Raw genomic sequence first — 25920 nt, 5'->3', positions numbered from 1 at the left:
AAGAAGGCATGGAGGAAAGGGAAGAAGGCATGGAGGAAAGGGAAGAAGGCATGGAGGAAAGGGAAGGAGGCATGGAGGAAAGGGAAGAAGAAAGGACAACCGAACATATGAAACATGGAAGCAGAGGGAAGCTGCTTGGGGGAGGTAGGGATATGAGGTGGAGTCAGAGGAAATGGAGAGAGTCATGCAGCACAGAACTAACTGAAACAAAGCATGATGTCACCTATGTTTGAAGGTGCCACAACAGAGCCCATTGCATCAACTGTTAACACAAGAAATTAATTTAAATGTACTTACAGCATAGTGTGAAATACAGACATGTGGTAGAATCACCCCCATTACTATTTTAAAGTAAATCACTGGGGAAAAAATTATTCCTTGACTGCTGAAATGAGAGCTATATGCACAAAAACCATTAAAAACAACACATCTTTTTCAGTTAGCCTTTGGGAAGAAAATCTGATTGACTACAAAGTTCATGAATTTTTAAACCTTGCTTTGTTAAAGAAAGGTCTGTGTGGAAGCCAAGTTAATATGTGACAATAAACAAATTAGAACAAAGAATTCAAGCTATCGGTGCAGGAACATAAAGTACACATGGTCAGGAGCTGTTCTGAAGTCTTCAGAATTTATACTTACCCAAGAAATTTCTCAGTTTCTGAGCATTTTGGAAATTATCCAGAAAAAAAAAAAAGGTGCATTTGGTTAGTTACATAATGCACACTACGAAGAAATGTTTTCTGAAGCAGGGCTGAAGTTTATGAAGGGATTTTAATCTACCTAGGAAGCTTCCTAAATGGTATACAGGAAGAAGTAAGAATGTGGGTATGGGATTGCCACAGGAAATGGGCTCAGAGAAGCTCTGGTTTTGCTCACGTTATTCAAAAAATACAATCATTCATAATACGAACATGGGAACAAAACATGTCTGTATAAAATTTATTTTGTTACCATTGGAACATATCCATAGCACATACATGAGGCATGTCAGGTTCTACAATGACTGTTGAGTTCATCCTGATTGAACCTTACATTTTTTCATCTCTAATGAGAAATTTGACTATGAATATGTTCCTGTGCAGGGAATGAAACAAGGAGATACAGGTACGTAGACAATGGGTAGCTTGACCACTATGTGGCTCTCCTAGAAAGGGGACAGGGGCTATGTCTAACAAAAACTCAGTTGCCTACTTTTCAATCTCTTCCTCCTGGCAGGGCTGCCTTACCAGGCTACAGGGGAAGAAGAGGCACTCAGTCTTTGATATGCTGATCTGAGTTGGTAGTAGAAGGCTCCCCTTATCTGAGGAGTGGGGGGGGGGGATAGAGGGAAGTAGGTAGGAAGATGGGAACAGGAGGAAGAGCCTATGATTGATATGTAAAGCAAATAAAAAAGTGATTAATCAGTTCATGTCAGAGACAGTCCCTGTTCCCATTACTATGGAACCCACTTGGACACTGACCAGTCATGAGCTACTTCTGTGCAGGGGTTCTAGGTTATTTCCATTAATGGTCCTTGGTTGGAGTATCAGTCTCAGATAAGATTCCTGTGCCCAGATTTTTTTGGTTCTGTTGCTCTCCTTGTGGAGCTCCTGTCCTATCCGAGATTGGCCTGCTCTTTGATCACCTCCCCCTGAGGTGGGGAGCAGCCTTACCAGGCCACAGAGGAAGACAATGCAGCCACTCCTGATGAGACCTGATAGGCTAGGATCAGAAGGGAGCAGAGGAAGACCTTCTCTATCAGTGGACTTGGGGAGGGGCATGCATGGAGAAGGGAGAGGGACAGTGGGACTGGGAGGGGAGGAGGGAGGGGCTCACAGGGAGATACAAAGTGAATAAAGTGTAATTAATAATTTTTTAAAATTGTTTGAAAAAGTAATTAATCAACTTAAAAAAAATGTTTCTGAGGCCAATGGGACCAAAGCAGTCACCAATGACAAACCCATCAATTTCACATACACCTGGAAGAGTAATAGCTGGTGATGAAACACAGTTTACGGACCATATTCTCTGGTGGGGGTAATGCCTGGGGCTCAGTTGTTAATTACCAAGGGAGATCCAAGAACTTTGAAAAGCATCCTTAGCAAAATAGCTTCCTTTTTATTTATTTATTTTTTATTTATTTATTTTTTTATTTTTATTTTATTTATTTTATTTTTTATTTTTCTTTTTAGTTACATTTTGTTAACTCTGTGTCCCAGCTGTATCCCGCTCCCTCATTCCCTCCCCAACCCCACACTCCCTCCCTGGTCTCCTCCCTGCCCCTTTCCAAGTCCACTGATAGGGGAGGACCTCCTCCCCTTTCATCTGACCCTGTTTTATCAGGTATCTTCAGGGCTGGCTGCAAAGTCCTCCTCTGTGGCCTAACAGACTGCTCCTCCCCTGGGGGGGGCTGTCAAACAGCCTGCCCTTGAGATCCTGTTAGAAATAGTCCGTGTTCCCCTTACTTTGGAAAACTACTTGGTTACTGAGCTACAACAGGCCACATCCGAGGATTCCCAATGTTCCTGGGACTAATGGCTTCAGGAGCTGGCAGAGTGCAAACTGAGATGCTCATCTTAGTCCACCACGTGTTTTTGTCCAGTCTGAGAAGCTAAAATGCATTTTACGTATTTTAAGTTGCTGAAAAGTCTGAGGAGAAATGTTTCATGACAGGCCAAACCTTTAAAAAAACAAAACCTTTCAGAGCTCACAAAGTTTGTGTGAACAGAAGCACGCCCACGTAGCTACACAATGCCTTTGTGTGCCAAAGGGTGGCTAAGAATTTGTCCAGATCCTACATGGACTATAAAGCAATTAGACTCAAAACACTGTGCACATGACTAAAGAGATGCCTTAGTAAGTAACATGTTTACTCCTTGTTAGCATGAGGACCTGACACAATCCCAGAATGCACTTAAAATCCCAGTGCTAGGAGGAAGAGAAGGTGGACCCCTGTGGCTCAATGAAAAGCTATGTGTGCCTAGTTGGTGAATTTTTGGACAGTCAGAAACCTATGTCAAAAATAAGGTGGACAGAACGTGACAAAGGACACTGACCTCCTCTTGTTTCTAACAATTTCTATACATAAGTGCACAGGCAATACACATACAGGCAAGTAAACACACACACACACACACACACACACACACACACACACACACACAGTGGAGCTAAGAGCAATTGATTGCAGCACCAAAAAGAGTGAGTTTTCAAGAATGCAGCCTTGAGGGGCTACCTACCATCCAGCGGACAGATGACCCATGTCCATGAACACACTAGCAGCACTACATGGACGCGGGGTGCCCAAATCAAACCCAGATAATATTGACAAGAAATAGTGGGGGAAGACAGGGTGAACCCGGAGGGAAGAAGATGATTTTGATAATTTAGTTTTATAAACATTAAAATCAAATATTCATTTTAAAAATTAAGGTGATGTACTATATGCCACCCTTTGTATGGCTACTGAAAAACATACAATGACAGATCAAGGGTTGCCACCAGCAAGGGATGGTGAAATATGATTAGCACTGGACGGTAGAAGACAATGTATTGGAGTGATGGAAATGTTTGGAACTTTGATCATGGAAGAGATGCGACTGCCTACATTCAGATCTGTACAAACAATGGCATCAATTTCACCACATATCATTAAGAAAAACAAATAAACAAACAAACAAACCATAAAATCTGGTATGTTTTGTGCCCAAATTCGTCATTCAGACAGATTCAACAGCATCATGTTTTTCCAGTTCAGTCTTATTCCAGTGACAAGCCTCAGGCAGGGCCCAAATCCAGATTCTCAATTTAGATGTCCTTAAACACAGGTTGTATTTTGCTTATTAAATTCACCTGCTCCATGTGAAGGTCAGCCCAAGCCTTTCCCATGTTATTGTCTGTAATCCTTGTGCATTGGGCAGACTCCTGAGGGCTTCTGGGAAGTTGCTTGTTTCAGTGTGTCCAGGCAGTTTGCTACATGGAATCCGCTGTCTTCATCCCATACTTGAGAGTCCTCATTATCATTCTTCACTCCCCTTCCTCATAGGAAGTCAAACTTGTGCCAAGCTATTTATTCCTTCTTCTTGACTATACTATTTTTTATAAAGATTTATTTATTTATTATTTATAATGTTTTACCTGCATGTGTGCCTGCACGCCAGAAAAGGGCACCAGATCTTACTATAGATGGTTATCAGCCACCATGTGGTTACTGGGAATTGAACTCGGGACCTTTGGAAGAACAGCCAGGGCTCTTAACCTCTGAGCCAGCTCTAATTCCCGACTATTCTAATTTAAAAATATATATATATATTTAATTATGAGTGACTGGAGAAATGGCTAAGAGGTTGAGAACATGGACTGCTCTTGTGCTGGATCAAATTCAGTTCCCAAGGCTCACGTGGGCAGTGCATAACATCCTTAGCACCCATGGGGACCCAATGCCTCTGACTTACACGGGAACCTGCATTCACATGCAAATAATCCCCACATACGCATATACACATAATTTAAAAATAATAAGAGTGTATTTTTTACATATTTGTGTGTGTGCACACAAGCATGCACACATACACACCCCATGGGTACGTGTGTGCAGGTGCCCAAAGAGACCAGAAGAGGAAGTCGTATGCCCCGGAGTTGGAGTTACATGTGCTTGAGTGCCTCGTGATGTATATGCTGAATCAGACTCTGGTTTTCTGTAAGGGCATCAGGTGCCTTTCATCCAGGGACCATCTTCCTAGTCCCTCAATACTACTGCCTTTAGCTCCGGTGTAACATCCTTATCCAGGCAACTCTCATCAATACGTGTATGCTATGTATTAATATATGTATGCTGTATATAAACCTCCCAGGTACAAACCTAAACCCCCAGCTTCCTGCTTAAATACCCTGAAGGCTTCTGACGAACCACTTCCTAGCACTCACCGGAGCTGTGTCCAGCTAGTCTTGTCATGTTGTTCTTCATTCCCTTTTTAGAAATTTATCAGATGCCCCATATTTGCTGCCATTCTTCCCAGTCAGCCTTAGCACACACTGTGACTCTGTTTAAATTCTCCAAATTCTCTACTTTTTACTCTCTGCTTCTTTTTCTACTTATCCTTCTGTTTTCAACAAACACTACTTTTAGCCTTTAAGCTAGATTGCCTAACTGCCACAATCAAGGTTATAACCTCCTTTTAGTGCCTCCAATCACACCTCTAATTATGTTTCATAAATTCTGGCTTTTATATATTTAATGAAGTGCTTTAAAGAAAACTCAAAATGCTCATTATTTTACCACAAACACTTTATTCCTAGCTGCTGCAATGTTTTCCCAGTTAACTCAACAGCTTTACCTTTATCATACTTTTGCAGTACTTTCTCTTAATGTTTAGATGTGTTTTCCTCCTTTGCCAGTGTTTTCTCAATGTACAGGCTGTAACAGCCTATACATTTTGTGGAATTTTTTGTGTGTGCATTATTCCTTTATTTATCATGTTTTATGCCAAATATAAGAAATCTATATAGCCCTAATTTCCAAAGATATTTTCTCTTGATTTTACATAGATAGATGTTTAATTCATAGGCAGTTTTATGTAAATTCTAGGAATATCATGTGAAATTTAGTGTCAAGTTATAACTCATGGTAAAACATTCCTGAAATAAGACATAAAATGTGCTGGAAATTGTAAATAATATAATTGTTAATAATATGACTTTTTAAGAGTTTCTGTTTAATCAAAAAAAAATCAAACTCTGACTGCTCATTTACTCTGAGAGGGAACAAGTATGCCTTTCAGATAATTATATTAATTTGGGGCTGGAGCTATGAATTTGTGGATATGAGTATTTGTGGCTTTTCCAAGGGACTGGGGTTTGAGTCTCAGTACCCACATGGTGACTCATAACCACCTGTAACTCGATTTCCCAGAGGATCTGACGTCTCCTCTGGCTACCATGGCTAATGCATGCTTGTGCTGCACAAATATTCATGCAGGCAAGACACTCATCATGAAAATAAATCATCTTAAAAAAAAAGAAAGCAACCATTGCTGAAGTGTTAACAGTTGCCCATATTTTTCGCTTTCTTAACTATATAAGTAGTAGAATGTTGTAAATAACTTCAAGAAAAGTTTATTTACATTTATTAATTATTTATTTTGGTGGTGATGGGGAAATAATGGTCGAAAGGAACCATGATGTACAGGTGAAGGCCACAGGACAACACCGAGGATTCTGTTCTTTTCGTCCAGCTTGGGAAATCTGTGCATCAAGCTTGGCAGCTGGCACCATTTGCCATCGAATCTGCTCACTGGAGGAACTTTCTAGAATCACTGCTCAAAGTACTGCAAATACTGATGTGAAATAGCACGAATAGTGGAATAGTCTCATACATTTTGTTTTCTGTTTTTGTCTTCTTTTTATGCTCATTATCTATTGAGCTATACTTTGCACAAGCGAGGATGTTTAGGTGAAGATTCATTGTTTATCAATGGATGTTCAATTGCTCCAGAATTATTTGATGAAAAGTCTATCTTGCCTCCAGTGATTTGCATTTGTTTAACTTTTGCAAATATTCATATGGATCCATTTCTGCATCCTCCATTCTACCTCTTTATCTATAAGCAACTTCTCTATTGATACCCATGTTAATTCCCATAGCTATACAGTAATAATAAAAAATAAAGTGATAATTCATACTTTGCTCACCATCCTAAACATTACTCTACTATTTTAAGGTCTCTCTGTGTGTCTTTCTATCTGCCTGTTTCTCTCTCTCTCTCTCTCTCTCTCTCAGACACTTTCTCTGTGTGTAGCTCTGGCTGTCCTGGAACTGGCTCTGTAGACCAGACTGACCTTGAACCCACAGATATCATCAAGCCTCTGCCTCCCCAAGTGCTAGAAGTAGAGGTGTGCACCACCACTGCCTGGAAGGTCTTTCCCTTTAAAGTATTCATTTTTATCTTAATTTATTATAGTTTGTGCACACTCACATATACACATGTGCCTGTGTGTGTGCCTGTGTGTGTGCATGTGTGAAAATGAGGGTGCACCATGACATGGAACACACATGGAGGTTAAAGAACAGAAGAATGGAATTGCTTCTCTTCTTTTGTCTTTTGAGAGTTTCTCATTATTTCTGGTTTCTGAGTTCTCCAGGCTGGGTAAATAGTCTCTTGTCTATGGCTTTACCTTGCTTGACGGTATGATTAAACACCAGCCACCACGTTCAGCTTGTTTGTGGGTTCCAGGGATAGAACTCAGATTATCAGGCTTGTAATATAAGTGCTTTTACCCTCTGTGCCAGCTCACCAGCCTGGAGTTTCTGAGTTCCTACATAAACTTTAAAATAAATTCTTTCCCAGTGGAAAAAAAAATGAGCATTTTGTTAGGTGTTGCATTAAGTCTATTTCAGTTTGGCAAAGTAGAACATCTTTACTATATTGAGTTTGAGTGATATATATATATATATTTATATCTGTATATATTTACATATATATACACATATGTGTGCGTCTGCTTGATTTGTTTAATCAACACTGTAAAATCATCATAAACATTTGGTTAAGTGTACACCCAAGCATCACACTTCCTTGGTGTAACTGTAACCGGTGATTATTTGCACTGTTGGTTTCCAGCAGTACACTGATGTGATATGAAACATGATTGCTTTGTATACGTGGAACCAGCTTTTTGTTAGACTGAACTGGGTCCTAGTACAACTTCATAGCTTCTTTAGTTTTATAAAGGCATCATCTACAAAGAGAGATAACCTCAAGTGAGGGATCTGTTTATCTTTCATTTCTTATTTTCACTCCATTGCAGTGGCTAGAATTTCCATTTGGGCATGGAAAAGCAAGGTGAGAACGGGCATGCCTACATTTTTCTCACTTTAAAGAGAAAGTATGAAGTATGCAGTTGTTCACTCTTAAACATGACACTAATTTTAGTTTTATTGGCAGTAACTTTGCTCTCAACTTGAGATAATTATCTTGCATACATCACTTAAGGTATGTAATCAGAAATAAACACGAGGTTTTGTCAAAGCCTTTTAAAAGAATTTTTATGTGTTAAGAGTGTTTCGTTTTTCGTGTATGAATATTTTACGTGTGTGTCTGATGACCTCAAAGGCCAAAAGAAGGTGTCAGTTGCCCTGGAATGGGACTTAGGATTAGTTGTAAGCTCCCAAGTAGATACTGGGAATCAAAGCTGGATCTTCTGGAAGAGTAACCAGTGCCCTTGACCATAGAGCCCCCTTTTGGGCCCTCAAAAGTGTTTTTGCTAGATCCATCCAAATGTCCCCTGATCACTTCAAAAGAGAGAAAGCCTCAGGATGTATACTTGTGTAGAGAAGGTAAATTCTTTCCCTGACTGAGAATTTTTGAAGTTCCTTACAATTCTTTTTTTTTTCTAGGTATTTATATCTTCTACTGTAATAGGAATTGTCATTGAATCCAAGAGGTAAATGATGTGGTTGAGTGTTTACCAATTCCTAGTGTAGGTCATCTTCAGGTTGGGAAGATCAGAAGTTTCCATTCTGCTGTTTTGATGAACATAGATCCCTTGCAGTCCACATCTTTGTTGCTGTTGTTCCTTCCATTATTCTCAGGTAAAAAGGAGATGAACATATCAGTTTCAAACTGAAAAGTGTCTCCAATTTAAAAATCTGCAACTGAATGAAACAAGTAACAGGACAGTAGCCTACCACAGAAGGTACCTGAAAGACTCTACCTAGCTGTGTATCAAAGCAGATGCTGAGACCCATAACCAAACCTTCGGCAGAGTGCAGGGAATCATATGAAGGAAGGAAGAATTAGTATATTGTAGAGGGGACAGGGAGCCCCACAAGGTCCAAATATATCTGAGCACCGGGGTCTTTTCTGAGACTAATACTCCAACCAAGGACCATGCATGGATATAACCTACAACCCCTGCTCAGACATAGCCCATGGTAGCTCAGTATCCGAGTGGGTTCCCTAGTAAAGGGGGCAGGAATTGTTTCTGACATGAACTCATGAGCTTCCCCCCGCCCTGAGGGAGGAGCAGCTTTGCTAGGCCACCGATAAGGACACTGTAACCATCCTGAAGATACCTAATAAGCGAGGGCCAGATGGAAGGAGAGGAGGACACCCCCTCTCAGTGGACTCAGAAGGGGCAGGGAGGAGATGAGGGAGGGAGGGGAGGATTAGGAGGGAAAGAGGGAGAGGGCTACAGCTGGGATACAAGTGAATGTATAAAATTATTTAAAAATAAAAATATTTTAAAAAATCTGCGACTGTTTTATCTTCCTTCTTTTCTTTCTTCCTTCATGTCATTTATACCCTTGAATACTCACACTGTAGTTTAAGTTAGTTGCAACCTGTGGTGCCTTTTAACCTAAAGGTCTGACCTATAAAGTTGTGCTTAGACTTGGAGGCTTGATGTGAATCAAATTATGATTCAAGTTAAAAATCATTCAAGGGTATTATATTCTGTGTTACCAAATACTTATGCATCCAAGTTTGCACAACCACATTTTTGGTGATTTTAATATTAACCACCACGTCTAGATCTCCTCCTATTTTGAATCTCTTAATATGGAACTTTTGCTGAAATCAATAATTTTATTTAAAAAAATTGTTACTTATGTATACATATGTGCAACTATATGTGTTTATGTGCACCAAATGCATGCAACAGCCCATAAACAGCAGAAGGATCAGATCTCTTGGGAGCAGGGCTACAGGAATTTATGAAGCATCACATGGGTTCTAGGAACTGGACTGAAGTCCTCCCCGAGAGCAGTAAGCACATGTATCCAATGAGCCATGTGTACAGCCCCAAACTGCAACCACTAATCTTATGTCATAGAATTCATATAATATCGTTAGATGGGTGCAACATCAGGTAATAACTAAAACAACTTGCCAAAAAAAGCTAATCTGGCAATATAATCATTATGGTATGGAGGGGCATTTCAATGGAATGATTTTACAGTTGATTAGTCACTGTTACAACGGAATATACATCTGAAATTTTCAATCCCTGATATCTCACACTCTCCACTATGATTTCCCTTTCTGTGAGAATGTGCAGAGAGGTGCAAACAGCAGTAAATTACATGGGAACTTGTTTGTCTCTCTCCTAATTTTGTATGACAACAAGAATATTGGCTGTGAAATACAACAGCACACCTTACTTAAAAGAATAAAACTATTCCAATCATTTGTCCCCAGTTATTATAGAAATCTTAATATTGCCAAAGAGCTCAGCATCATCCCCTGTAACTCTTTGCTTCTGTCTTCCTTACACAAGTCCAATAGAGTCTATGCTGTACACACTTCTAACAGATACAATCAGTGGTTTATCTGCTGCCTCTCTACGTACCTTCCAATAGCATCTCTTTTTCTACTTTACTCCAGGTCATCATGTGACCCTGGCAGGTGACAGTTCCCATCACATTTGACCATCTTTTCATTTATCAGCTCCTCATTGCCTTAAAAATGTGTTGTTTCACCTTCCTTCTGATGGTATATCCTACTTTATGCCACTCAGACTTACTTCTCACTAATTTCCATTGTGTATGATTTTCTCAAAGTGTTTGCTCTTATTTTGATGTTTCTATCTTTGTTTAAACAAAAATATTAACTTCATTATAATCACCTCCCAAATCAACGACAGCATCAGCATGCAATTTTCCCATTGCCAGTGCACCACCGGTAGCAATAAGTTATATTCCTAAAGTAGGAAATCCTTCTTTGGGAAATGATTTGAAAAAAAAAAAATTCTGAAGACCCACCTTGTTGTTTTTAAAAAATGAAAACCCCAACCATCTATTTTAAAGATTCAGGAGCCAGATGCTGGGGTGAAAACCTGCTAGGTCAGAGAGGCTGAAAAAGCACCCAGCTGACTTTCCTTCTCAGTTCAGGTCCTTTCGAAAAACAAAACAAACAAACAAACAAACAAACAAAAACACAAAAAACAAAGGGCTTACTAACTAAGCTGACCGACCAAGAGAAAAAGGCCAAAACCCAAGGCAAAAGACTTGCTAGCTCAAAGGCTAAAAGGTCCAAAAAGCCATTGAGCTAAAAAGCTGAAGCCTAAGCTAAAGCCCAAGAGCTAAAGCCCTTTCTACTTCTCCAGGCTGTCTTAAATAACATTCAACTCAAAGCCCCTCCTACTCTTTAGTCCCTGTCAGCTGGTTTCTTGTTCTGCCTCTTGACCTTCACTAAATCCTGTGTACAGAAAGCTCTTCAATTAAAGGTGTGTGATAGGGATGACTCAACCACAGCATAATCTCCTGTTTACAATGAACAAAATGTTCTTAAATTAAAGGTGTTTGATAGGTTTCAACCACCAGGAACAAGAAACAGGGCTTTACAGTTCACAATTTTGAGGTTCCCAACAGGATCAATATCCTGCAGCATCACCCTGCTATGGTTAAGTAATTACTAGACCACTGTTTTTCATAATATTTTATCAGATTTTATATATTGAACCTCCATAGATCTATAGAGTCATTACAATAATGAGTCCATCCTTCCTTTTTCAATAGTTACAGCATGTTTCATTCCTCATTCTACTCTGTATACTTCCAGAGGTTAAAGAATTTAATTCATCTCTTTAGACCTGTGCTGGAGGTAAAAAGACAAGAAAAACTATAACAGTTATTACAATCAGACATGGACAGAGAAGGGGAATCCAGGACCTATCTTCATCTCAGAATTGAAGTCTTTCTCATCCTTCCAAAGCTTCATCAATCCCTGTCTTCTTCCTGCTTCTGTCATTAATTCTAGCTGTTACACATCCTTTGCCATTAAACTGTGAGTCAGTTAAGGGAAGTGAGCATGTCTTTGTGCATCTTACATTTATCATGGTGACTAACATCTACATTTTCCTCAGTAATAGGTTACTAATTTAAATAGTGAAGCATCAAATGAGATCAATAATTACAGGATCAATGAAAAATTGTAACAGCTCAGATCTGTTTGATTTCTACAATGCATAGACTTTCGTAATTCACAATCTCTTTTCTGAAACCTGTGGAAGCCTTGTGAGTCTGTTGTATATTCCTTTTGTCTTTCCAATAGAAAGGAATGTCTATGAATGTCTGGAAATGATTGTTAAAGAAGGCCAATATAAGCCAATAATAAATTCCTGTTAGTAAGTGAAAGTGGATGCAGGTAATAGGATTTGGTAAGACAAAGGGAAGGGGTGAGACTGCTGGGTGGCCTCCATCAGTAACAGTTCATGCCTCTTTCTCTCATCATCACCTACAACATTTTCCTAAAGCCACTATGAGGGATTAATTGACCTGATAAATCCCAGAATCCCTACACAAGACGGCAAATGAGTTTTTACTTCATGCAGACATATCTCACAGCAGGAACAAATATTTTAGATGTGTTATGTTTCTTGTTTTACACCGTTCTGGCTTGCGTGCTGGTCAGCCACTTGAGAAAACTTGAAAAACAAGGATTTTGTTGTTGTCTTGTTCCCAGGTCAACACCTCCTGGAGAGCCAGTGTGTTTCCTTCAAACCGTTCGGTTTCTCTCTAATGAAAGGATGCTGTTGCCTAACGCACTGACTTGTCCACCAGTAGCTTTAAATCAATCCATGTTACAGTGCTGCTGCATTTTAAAACAAAAACTGTAGGGAAAATAAAGGTGGTTTCTAACAAAGAATATGTGTAGGTGGTTTTCCCCTTTCCATTACAAAACTGGTGTGGGTGAAATTTGTAAACACACATTTCCTAAGAGCATTTGAACAATAGCACACACTTCCTAAACCTCCCTGGACCTTAAATGTTTGCAATAATTCTATTCCACTGAAGTAAATTTTAAATAAATGCAATAGTTAATCTGTAGAGATACCAAGGAAAATAGGAAAATGTAAGAAGTTACTCTACTGTCTTTTTTTTTTTCTGTGTGCTCTCATTAAACTATAGGGTAGTTGATTATAAGAGTAAACTATTTAAAAATACAGGTACTGTTCTTACTCCAGGATAATTTCTCAATGAGTGTTATGTACCTAATCTCAAAGTCACACACACAAAAAGCATATTCTCTGTGCTTTGACTAGTTAACATTTTAAACTTACTACATTATCTGCTGGTAACAAAATATGCTTGGTAATGGAACCTAAGATAGTATATTCTGATGTCTCTGCTGCTCAAATTCTAGTAGCCACACCCATGAACATGGAGGAGACTTACTTAGGCGAAGATGAGGCAGAGGATGGAAGTGAAAGAACGACAAGGAAGAACATCTTGTGAGTTTAAAATCCAGATGCTGAAGCCCACAGTTTTTTATCTCAGCCTGAGCTCAATCAAAAACACTTCCTGAGTACCTACTGAACCCAGAGGACAGTTTATGAAAAGTGACTACTTAGAAAAATGATCCATATTATGTCATAAATCTATATGTTACAACTATTGAACCTGGAAAGGAAGTCTCCAGGATGCCAGCCAGGCATTTATGCATGTGGTTATAGCGTCACTACATCTGAGGTTGTTGGACTTTGTCACAGTTAGCTTTAGTTGTCAACCTGGTACAAATCTAGAGCTGCCATGTAGGAGGGGACCTCAGCTGAGGAATTGCTTTCATCAGATTGGGCTGCAGAATATCTAAAAGGAATTTTCTTTTTCTTTTTTTAATAATAAACTTTATTTTTATTATTATCATTTATTGCAATTTATTCAATTTGTATCCTGCCTGTGGCCCCCTCCCTCATCTCCTCCCAATCCCAGCATCCCCACCATTTTCTCCCCCTCTGCCCCTCCCCTAGTCCACTGATAGGGGAGGTCCTCCCCTCCTTATATTTGACCATATTTTTTTAATTGCCAGTTAATGTAGGAGAGCTCATCTCACTGTGGGCTGTAATATCTGTGGGTGGTTGGGCCAGGGGAAAATAAGACTGGAAGCTGAATATGGGCCAGGGAGTGTACCAGGAAGCAGCATTCCTTCATGTTCTCTCCTTTCGTTACTTATTCCTCTAAGTCCCTGCCTTGAATTTCTACCTTGGCTTCACTCAGTGATGGACCATAATCTGTAAACCAAATAAAATGGTTCTTCCCAATCTGGTTTTAATCATGGTGTTCCTCATAGGAGCAGAAAGCAAATTAGCACAGACTTCAAAGTAGAACAGTCTTTGAAAATAGACACTTTCCAAAACTCTCCTTAAAACATGTCAGGTTTCTAATACAACTAACTTCGTCTTTCTAAATGCTTTCCACAATACTGAGGAAAGCCACTAGCAGCCGGTTGTCCTTCAGCAACCAGTAACTGGTTCCCAAAATTACTTTCTGGTAGGCATGGAGTTACCCTGAGTAGTAAAAAGATTAAATACTTGTACAAGGAGTACTGCATGTTGTGAAGGCAGGCAAGAAGAAAACAAATATAAAACAAGGCCTTTCCCATTGCTATTCCAGCTGCTGGTTAGTATGAAGGACAGCTACATAACTGAAAGGAAAAGCAGAAACATAGACAGAAAATGGTTAAAATAAAAAGGAAGATATTGGATCCCAATATCAATTAATCAGACAGCGGTAAGGAGAACTTTCCCTGCTTTAATGACAGAAGAAAGAATGTAGGAAGTACTATGAAGTATTGATTATTTCAATGTATTGTTATTTCTTCTTTCATCTTCCTGGAACTCATACATATCCGTGTTTCAACACATTTCTCTTTCTAAAAGAAAGGTTATATAGTATTTGTTTTGCCTGTGTAGTAGCTACTACCCTTCCCCACAATAGCGTATTTACTTCCAGGACTCCCCCGCCTAGGCCTCATTAGTGCATTTACATCCAAAATTAATCAACCAGTCATTATATTCTTCCCATTGGTCCAGAGATAGAGAGGACTCCAGTTCCTGTGGCGAAGGGTACAATTTGGGATTTGCATTTTAACCTTCAAGCGAAACAGAGTTCTAGCCCTGCAAAAGGACTAAACTTGGGATGCTAAGTGCCATATACTACCAACCAGTACTTTAAAGCAGCTCCACACAAAGGTGTCGGAGAGGAAAGTGGGAACAGGCAGACACTAAGAGCTTCAGTTGAACTGTTGGACCCAGTGAAGGCTGCAGCTTACTCAGCACTTTTAGGTATCCAGAATTAGAGTTATTTTAGACTTTAAGCTAGTTCTGATTAAACTCATGAGTAAAAAGAATTCAGACTAAACAAGGCAGAGCTGAGTTAGCAATGTGGCAGAAGGAGAGAAATGTTCAGAAAACAAGTGTTCTTCAGCAAAAGTGGGAGTAAAGAGGAGGTTATAGACAGTGAAGATAAACTTGTTGAACAGTGTATTAGTCTGATGGGCAGCAAGCAATTTGCAAAAGGACTAGACATCTCAAGGCACAAAGTTTGAGTTGCCTACACGATGAAAATACAGTGTTGGAAATCCATGAAAAAAAGTATTAATAAAAAACATGGTCATATTCAAGAATGTGATGTAATAGGACAATAAAATGTAATCAAGCTCTCAAATTTTATGCTAAAACTATTAGGATGGATTTGCAGATGCAACCGTTTTGACAGTGGGAAAATAGAATATGTATAATTACACATCTTATTATTAACTTCTATTGGAATGGGAGTGCAAAGCCTAGGTGAGCTGTCATTGAGGAAAATTTGTCCAATGATTCTCAGCTGAAGAAAACACTATGTTAGAAAGCTGTCTACATGACAACCTGGAGCGATATCTGTATTTTTAGGGCATCTCTCAGTGTACTCATTAAAACAAACTTCCTAGTGAACTTGTTGACTGGAAGTCATAAACAAGATATTAGGAATAAAAGACAGTCAAAGGAGCTGACTGTATCTGTTGATGTGAAATCACCATATATTAGTGTTCTTTGTAGAAGAGAATATATAGTGAGAAGGTGACAAATAATGTTGTTAATCACAGTTTCCACACATAAAGGAGGGAACTGATTAGCGCTCACTCTTGGAGATTTTTATTAATAATTTCATTAATTAAATAAATAACCAAAGTAATGTAATAGCCTTTTTTTTTTTTTTAGTTTGGGGATTTTGAAATTAAAAGTTCCACAGGATAATTTATAAAAAACATTTTTTACAGAAAGAAGTACCCTTAAGTAGTTTATTATTTTTTTTAATTTCATAGACTCAGAGTAAAGAATACATAAAATAAAAAAAATTACAAGTAATATCAGATGTCTTTTGCAAGAAAAAAATGTTTTTTGTTTTTTTTTTTAAATTGAACTACCAAGCAAGAGATCCCCTACAGGATACAGGATTAAGAAAAAAATGTAGGATAAATAGCACCTTTATCAAAGCCACATTGCATTTTACAACTGTAACTCCAGGTCTAAGGAATGGAGATGAAAGAGTGGAGAAAGTGTAAAATTTCCTTAAAAAAATCATTCCTCCGAAAAATTACAGATTTTAGATATGATTTTAAGGACATTTCCAACACTTTCAAGATAGAATCCTAGTGGTGTAATGGATGAATATTACATCAGAACTCAATTAAATGGATGCTCACACAGAAGAAGAAATTAGAGAATATTTTTAGTATACTACAGCAGGAGAAAACCACAGTTGGAAAATTATGATACAAGTATGCTATCAAATACCACACACATATAATAGCACTTTCGTTCAGAATCAAGGGTGGAGTCTAATTCCAGCCTTTTCACGAGCCATTTGGTTTTACCTTTCTCTGTTCTACCCAAACAGGTAGGTAGTCCTTCACCAAGCAGGTCTGTCTTCTATACACATAACGTAACTGCTCAACTGCAGACAAGAAATTGCTTTTAGAGTTCTTATGAACTGATTCTTTAAAATCCCAATAGGACAGCAATACAGAAACGCTCTTACACTGGGTAAAGAGAGGAGAGAAACAAAACAAGTGGATGATCTTGAAATAAGATGCTATCTAGGGTTCAAGGAAATGAAGTTCATCTATCCTGAGGAGCATTCAATCTATTTCCTCCCGAATGGCATTATATTGGAACAGGAAAAAAAAAAAAGCCACACAGAAGATATTCAGCTAATGAAAGGGGTTGATAGGTTCATGATGTTGGTGGCCTCCAAAAATGTTCGTGTCTAGGGTACAAGATTCTCCAATAAAATGAAATTTCAGAAACTTACTTTTTCATATTCATACTGAACTTGGAATTGGATCAGTCTCATAGAGAGTGAAAGTGAAGCAGCATTTTTCCTCTCATCATGCCATAATCCATCCAAAATACATTGATAAAAGTCACCAGAAGTTAAAATAAAATTGTTGATATCACAAAAATTTCAATCAAGAAGTTCCTATGTCTGAAAACTGTCAGAAATGGAAGTCAAATAAAAATAAGTAGCCAAGGCTGTATATCACATACATCTGAATTATGGTAATGACACCGAATGAAAATTAAAATGTGCATGTTATGAGGTCTGAAACTTCTTATCTGCTCAGACCATTGGAATGTGCTCTCTTAGGTCCAAGGACACTGACTATACCAAATTTCACATTATATGCAGCAAGCAGACTACTCATCTAGAAGGACCTGACCTGATTTCAATTCCAGTATTTCCAGCTGCACACCATATCTCAATCCTGTAGGGAGATTTTTTAATCCAGCAGCATAGCTACTCTGGTTGGAATACAGACATGCTCTTAGTACACACCTTTAATCCCAAACAATATAGTTAAGGTTAGTTTGTAGAAGGAAGCAGCCATGTGACTCCTATTTGAGGGATAAAGTGATGAATCAGAAAGAAAAAAAAAATGAGTCAGAGATAGAATATGCCCAACTTTATGAGAAGAGACAGTAAGAGGAGACAGTCTAAGAGGGCAGTGCAGAGAGAGAGGAGGAGAAGGCAGTTTTTTACAGGAACAGTTTTATAGATAGGTTGAATAGAGTACAAGCTAGACATGGGTGAAGGCAGAAAGAGCTAGAGAATGAAAAGCCAGAAGATTAGAACATATTTTTAGAATTAGTTTCAGGCGACACAGAGCTATTCAGTCAGAAGCTGAAAGAAGCCAGTTTGAATCAGTGAGCTTGCAGAGGAGTTTGAGCCAGATCAGTTGAATTGAAGTAGCCATTCAGAATTCAGAAAGAGTGAACAAGGGTGAGCTTATTCAGCAGTAAGGCTTAGAGGCTGAAAACATTCAAGGCCTAGGTTAGCAGAGAGATACTGGAAGCTGAAGCCTTCAAGGTAGATTGTATGGAGACTAGAAGCTTCCAGGCCTAGACCTAGGGATAGTTAGATAAAAACACTCTGGGCTCAGCCCAAGCCATGTATTCATAAAGCTTGGGTACAACTTTTATCTCATCCTCTCATTTGAGAAAATAAAAGCAACATTCACACAATCATTAGAATTAACTGATTAGATTTTCTTATGGGTAGAATTGGCTGGGATAAAAATCATTCAGGTAAGACAAAGCTATAACTAAGAACAAAGAAAAAAGAACCAAAATGATTAAACAATTAATGTTAATGTCACTGAAGTACAACACAGGACTAGGGAGGTTTCTAGACTCTTCAAAGTAACAGATCTGTGGTTACAGCAAACAAGTGCCACTTCTAAAGATCAACATCTACAGACACGTGACAGACGGCTCCCGTTCAGATGACAGATTTTCGAGAAGTTTAAACATTACTTTCCAATCCTTAAATTACATCGTCTTACAGAAATAGAGTTTCCAAGCCTGCCATTTAGCTGTTAGTCTCAACAAGCACTGCCTGCAAGGAAAAGAAAAAAAAGAAAGGAAGAAAAAAAAAAAGGCAAGAGGATTCTAAAGGCCATTGTTATGGTGTGATATTGGGAAAATTCTCACAATAACATACAAACCAAATAACATGTCATTGAAAGCTCTCAGCTATTTCAAATCTAGAAGCCATTTAAATGAACTTCATTCCTAAATGTTGGCATAACTCCTAAAACAATGGAAAGGTAGAGTAAGAGAATGTTTAAAATATACCTAGTTCTTCCCTACAAATGAATAAAATGAAGCCAAAGAGTCAGGCCACTCCTATTCTCTGGCAAAGTCAGGCCTAGAAGCAAGTTTTCCCACTGTTAATCACTGATTATTGCAGTCTTTCAGCGTGACTCTCAACTTGAGACCCCCATCACAACTTAATTAATTAATGATTTCTATCTACAGACTTAATTTAATGTAGCATATCAACAAACTGAAAGGAAGAACACGACTCAATAATGCAAAGGAAATAACCCAAAGCTTTAAGATTACCTTTCTCTGCAGCTGAAAAAGGCAGGAGGTTGGTTAGAAACAGGTGATGGCAAATACTGATTGTCTCTGAGAAAAGTGGAACCCTAAAGCACATCTGACAGAAGTGCATTTTACTGTAGTGATTCTTGAAAAAAAAAAATCTGACAGTGTTTTTATAAATTGAATATATCTACAGTTAAAAAAAAATAAAGTATACCCACACAACAGTTCATTTAAAAGATATGGCAGCATATCTGTAAACACCCCTGGCTGATGAGTGAATGGAGAACATGTTACATAACAGAGAAATACAGAAATAGTACTAAATAGACAGGAAGAAGTATACATATAACCTATGTCATGGGTAATTCTCTGAATCAAAAGGAAAGCAAGGCAGAAGGCAGCTAAGAATCATCAGTCTTCCTGACTGTGGATGAAAAATGACTAAGTTCAATCTCTTCCTACCATGCCTGCCCCATCCAGAAGGACTGCTTCTCAACCATGAAATAAAACAATCTCTTCCTTTCTTAAGGTGCCTGGTCTCAGATACTTTGCCACAGTAATGAGAAAAGTAATTAATATAGACTTCAACCAGAAGTGTACAGGCAGAACCTGACCTATGCAAGTATTCAGAATGAGTTAGCCAGCAAACCACTAAACAAAAGAAAATGCTGTTTTTACTGGTTACCAAGTCAATGCATTTAATAATAAAAAAAGAGAGATCTTCATCAACTCCTCACTATAACTCCCCCAACTCTCTCTAAGCATCAACAAAGGACCCAACAAATAAATTCTCTGTTCTTCTAACATCACATATCTTGATGAATGACACTGTTACACACCTAATTCTATGAGAAAGTACTTCATACTATTACCCCCCTGACTGTTTCTGTGTCTTCTTTCTCCCGTTATAAACAACTATATAAACCAAGATAATCATTTCCGAGATATCTTAGTCTGAATGTTTGTGTAATTTCTGCCCTCTGATACTAAACATCAGTTTGTATAAATCAAATCACTCACTGCTTAATTCCCTCTGAAATGCTTTAAAAAATAAGTTCTATCCTATGAGCATTTTCAGCCAATTAACACTGGAATCATCTTCATTGCTTTACACAACACTGGATTCTTATTCTCAATAAACCTAAAAAAATAATTTGAAAACTTAGTATACAAGCAGGAAGAAGCCATTGCCTTACTTTACTATAGCTGGTATGATTTGCAAATGTTCGTGTAGTAATCTGTTTTGAATTCTACTCCCCAATAAACCTTCACCTCCATTTAACAAGAACCTTATTAGGTACCCAGATATTTTTTTGTTCCATTCCAGTACATTTATTTCATCCACTTAGTTATTAAGTATCCATTCAATATGTTAATCTTATACATTCATTTTTAAAATTTATTTATTTTTCTTTAATTACAATTTATTCACTTTCTATCCAGGATGTAGCCCCTTCCCTTGTCCCCTCCAAATCCCACCTTCCCTCCCTTTTCCACTCCCATGCACCTCCCCAAGTCCACTGATAGGGAAGTCCTCCTCCCCTTCTCTCTGAATCAGCCTATAAAGTCTCATCAGGACTGCCTGCATTGTCTTCCTCTTTGGCCTGGTAAGGCTGCCCCCCACCCAGGGCGAAATGATAAAAGAGCCAGGCACTGAATTCATGTTTGAGACAGTCCCTGTTCCCCTTACTAGGAAACCCACTTGGAGACTGAGTTGCCATGGGCTACATCTGTGTAGGGGTTCTAAGTTACCTCCATGAATAGTCCTTGTTTGGAGTATCAGTCTCAGAAAAGACCCCTGTGCCCAGATTTTTGGTTCTGTTGCTCTCCTTGTGGAGCTCCTGTCCCCTCCAGGTCTTTCTATCTCCCCTTTTTCATAAGATTCACTGCAGTCTGCTAAAAGTTTGGCTATGAGTGTCAACATCTGCTTTAATACTCTGCTGGGTAGAGTCTTTCAGAGGCCCTCTGTGATAGGCTCCTGTCCTGTTCCCTCTTTTCTCCCTCTTCCGATGTCCATCCCATTTGCCTTTCTGAATGAGGATTGATCATCTTACCCAGGGTCCTCCTTCTTGCCTAGCTTCTTTAGATGTATAGATTTTAGTATGTTTATCCTATATTATATGTCTAATATACACTTATAAGTGAGTATATACCAAGTGTGTCTTTCTGCTTTCGGGATACCTCACTCAGAATGATCTTTTCTAGTTCCCATCATTTGCCTGAAAATTTCAGGATTTCCTTATTTTTAATTGCTGAGTAGCATTCCATTGTGTAAATGTGCCACAATTTCTGTATCCATTACTCAATTGAGGGATACCTGTTTTTTTTCCAGATTCTGGGTATTATGAATAAAGCTTCTATGAACATGGTTGAGAAAATGTCCTTGTATAGTTGAGCATATTTTGGATATGTGCCTAGGAGTGGTATAGCTGAATCTTGAGGTAGCACTATTCCTAATTGTCTGAGAAAATGCCAGATTGATTTCCAAAATGGTTGTACAATGTTACATTTCCACCAGCAATGGAGGAGGGTTCCCCTTTCTCCACATCCTCTCCAGAATGTGTTGTCACTTGAGTTTTTGATCTTAGCCATTCTGATGGGTGTAAGGTGAAATTTCAGGTTCATTTTGATTTTCATCACCCTGATGACTAAGGATGTTGAGCATTTTTTAACTGTTTCTCTGCTATTCGATATTCCTCTATTGAGAATTCTATGTTTAGCTCTGTACCACCCATTTTTAATTGGATTACTTGGTTTGTTGCTGTTTAACTTCTTGAATTCTTTATATATTTTGTATGTTAGTTCTCTGTCAGATATAGGGTTAGTGAAGATCCTTTCACAGTCTGTAGGCTGTCGTTTTGTTCTGATGACAGTGTCCTTTGCTTTACAGAAGCTTTTCAGTTTAATGAGGTCCCATTTATTGGTTGTTGATCTTAGAGCTTGTGCTGTTGGTAGGTACCCAGATTTTTATGGCATGCCTGTTCTTAGAAATACTCAACAGATTGTCACTGAATAAACACAGAAACTTTGGTCCTGAATATATGTATCCTCTAATTGTTTACCCTTATTATTATGCCAAGGTAAATGACATTTTTTATTATGTCTGTTATCATCAATGGACCACTTGCTGACTTCTAAATGGAATAATATACATACAGAAGGCCTAAGAGGATCACAAATGAAACTTAAACTCAATGATCCAGAGGTTCTACTCCAAAAGATCCAGCATAACAGTGTCCTCAGATGGAAACAAATGATGCTATTTAGAGAAAATGAACCATTCTGACTTATTAGCAGGCATATTAACTGTTTATTTTGATTTCCCTCACATATTTATATTTTGTGTGTACTTTATATTTGTGCTACCCCTCACCTGACAGGGAAATAGAATATACAAACATTAAGTAAGAGTTTACATAAATATATCTGTCAGTGTAAATCCTCAGTTATAATTCCTACAATTGAGGATAATATTGTTACTATTATATCATGAATATCCTGTCTACAGATATCTTAAAATATATTTTAATGGTTAAAAAAGAATACCAAAAGCAAAAGAGCATTCCATGTGTGAGAAATCATAAGGGGGAAATATGCAATTAAGATGTGTTGTATTCTATAGAAATCAGTTTAAAAATCGCCAGCTTTGGGAAGGTGGTGGCCACATCTGTAGTCCCAACACTTGACAAGCTGAGGTAAGTGAACTGCTGAGTGTTTATGGCTACAGAGTTCCAGGACAGCCTGGGCTGTAGTGTGACATCCTGACTCAACAAGCCATAAACAAGCCAACAAACAGAATAGTAACCATTTTTTTCCTATGTGATAGGATTAAAATAGCTGTTTAATTAAAACATTTAAAAGTTTTGAATGCCTAGTGAGTTGTAATCCTTTGTTGTTAATTTAACTTGTTTTTGGACCAGCAGGGCCCAGCAGCATTGAACTTCATCAAAGTCACTTGCATTCAAAGCCAAATGTGTATTTTCAGCTGCATTGTTTATCTCTGAGAAATGGGGCCACCTATAACTCTCAGAGAATAGGGCTCCAACTAATTATAACCTGAGTTTAGCTAATTAGTCTTCCATATCTTTTCTTTTCAGATAACAGCCAGCCACAGTGGGGATCAACCTTTAAACCTTCTGCATTCGTTTAAGCTTTCTTCCAACTTCTACTTCCCAAGCCTTACTATGTTTTTAAATATGATAACATAATAAAAGTGAAGAATGTGCTACCCCTCACCTGATAGGGAAAGAGAGATCTCTGTCAGGGCAACATGGTCAATTTATGCTTTGCATAAAGAGACTGCAAATGGTAGAAGCAGGAAAACAAGAAATATCATTTCTGGGCTCAGCGAATACTGTTCTATGTATCTTGTTAAGAGAGTGAAGTGAAAATTTAATATAAGCCATTTAAATTTCACAGGTATCTCCTCTCAATATTTAGGTCCACAGGACCCTGACCGATGAGCCCTAGGCTATGACCTGGTGTGAGTCTTGTTTGGTTAAATACAGACAGTAGGCTTTTATACCACGAAGTCTGAAAAGCCAAGGCATTTCCAGCATGGCATAGATTCTGCTTTTTCTTGGCCAGGGGTGAGGTCTAATTTTATGAGTCCTCAATTTATCATTCATTATTTCATACATTGAGTTGCTATTGAGTGAACACATGTTAAATTCCAGGCCATCTGCCAGTTTCTAGGACTACAACAGTGATCAATGTAAGCTTTCAACCATGTAAGGTAAAGAGAAATAAATACAAATATGTAAAATTTGCAGTAAGGGCCAAGGCCCTGATGAAAATACAGAGGGAGGCAAATGATTACTAGGGAGTGACCTTGACAGTGGCCTGAAAAAACTGAGTAAAACCACAAAGAAATGGGTAGGCAGCAAAGGCCCCGTGGACATTCTCAGGGCTAGGAACAAGGGCCATCTACTGAGTTGACTGCAAAGAATGGGCAGAGTTAGAAGATCACCTATGGTAAGCAAAATCGAACCTTGGGAGCCAAAAGAATGAATGAAATGTATCCTGATTCTCACATAGAAGCATTGGAGGGTTTTGTTTGTTTATTTTTGTTTGTTTGCTTGTTTGTTTTTGTTTTTCAGGAAAGGATGGGATTGTCCAGAATGAAATTGAAAGATTCAGTCTGGTTCTTGGGCAGAAGACAGAAAAGGAGAGGCTCTGAAAAAAGAACTGACCAGGACATGTTACTGGGAAACTGAGGAAGAGAAAGTGATAGACCAGTCTTATGACATCAAAACATGGTAGAGGATAGTGGGAAGAGGATTCTGCCTGCAGTGGGAAGACAAAGCAGTAAGATTTATTGATGAAAAGTGTCTACTATCAGAAAATGACAGTTTAATAATAACTAAAGATAAGAACTGCATAACCCTCAAATCTTTTACCAAAGCTCATGACTCTAAACCTGATCAGATACATCAAGACAGTTGAGAATAGGTAAGCTAGACATTGTCACTGATACAGATTGATGCATAGCTGGCAGAAATTTACCTGAGACTAGAAGGGAGGAGAGCTACGAAGCATGAACTATGACAAACTGGAAAGCAGTCCACTGTTTATGAAGTGAATTTCTGCAACACGTCCAAGAACCTACTAATATTTACACAAGGCCTGTTTCTTAGTCACTAATGTTCTTTACTGCATAAATAGTCTCAAGAAATGACAGAATGGTAGTTTCATAGGATTTGGAGCAATGCCAGCTAGATCTAAAATTAATAGGTGAGATTGAAATAAACCTGAAGTTGCAAAGTTGACTCATAGTTAGGGTTTTTCAGTGGTTGCTAGGCAGTGTCATGAGAGTAAAGAGAATGATGTTATCATCTTGACAACATGTTGACTTGGGTTTCATTGCTTACGTGGAAACAAGAGTTACATTCTCAGTTCTCAATAATTTCTATATATCCCTGCAGCCTTAAAGGGCTATGCTCCTTGCTAAACCAGACCACCAGCAAAATGATTCGAACATTTGTCCATATGCTTGTGCTTGCCGTGGAATGTAGTGGAAATGTGTGCCATGATTTATCTATGAAATTATAATTAATATTAAGCTCTGTATATGCTATATTGTTCTTTTTTAATATTAGTTACAGTTTATTAACTTTGTATCCCAAATGTATCCTGCTCCCTCATTCCCTCCCAATCCCACCCTCCTTTTCTCATCTCCTCCCTGCCCCTTTCCAAGTCCACTGATAGAGGATGACCTCCTCCCCTTTCATTTGACCATGGTTTATCAAGTATCTTCAGGACTGCCTGCAAAGTCCTCCTCTGTGACCTAGCAAGGCTGCTCGTCCCTTGGGGGAGGGGGGCCAAAGAGCCAGCCATTGAGATCATATCAGAAATAGTCCCTGTTCCCCTTACTGGGGTACCCACTTGGATACTGACCTACCATGGACTATATCCAAGCAGAGGTTCTAGGTTATATCCATACAGGTCCTTGGTTGGAGAAACAGTCTCATAAAAAACCCCTGTGCCCAGATATATTTGGTCCTCGTGGAGCTCCTGTTCTCTCCACGTCTTACTAATTCCCCTTTTTTCTTTCTTTTTTTTTTTAATTTTTATTTTTCTTTTTAGTTACAATTTGTTAACTCTGTGTCCCAGCTGTATCCTGCTCCCTCATTCCCTCCCCCTCCCCAACTCCCTCCCTGGTCTCCTCCCTGCCCCTTTCCAAGTCCACTGATAGGGGAGGACCTCCTCCCCTTTCATTTGACCCTGTTTTATCAGGTATCTTCAAGGCTGGCTGCAAAGTCCTCCTCTGTGGCCTAACAGGACTGCTCCTCCCCT

General features: G+C 38.6%; 1 protein-coding gene across 1 annotated transcript in view; it reads right to left on the bottom strand.

Moving 5' to 3' along the window:
• The window catches only part of Cntn3 (contactin 3), a 394581-nt gene that overhangs the window by 218404 nt on the left and 150257 nt on the right, over positions 1-25920 (bottom strand). The gene's annotated exons all lie outside the window — the stretch shown is intronic.

This window comes from Psammomys obesus, unplaced genomic scaffold, assembly GCF_907164565.1.
Source record: "Psammomys obesus unplaced genomic scaffold, mPsaObe1.curated_primary_1811, whole genome shotgun sequence".
NCBI lineage: Eukaryota > Metazoa > Chordata > Mammalia > Rodentia > Muridae > Psammomys > Psammomys obesus.
This window is presented reverse-complemented; position numbering and strand designations above follow the sequence as displayed.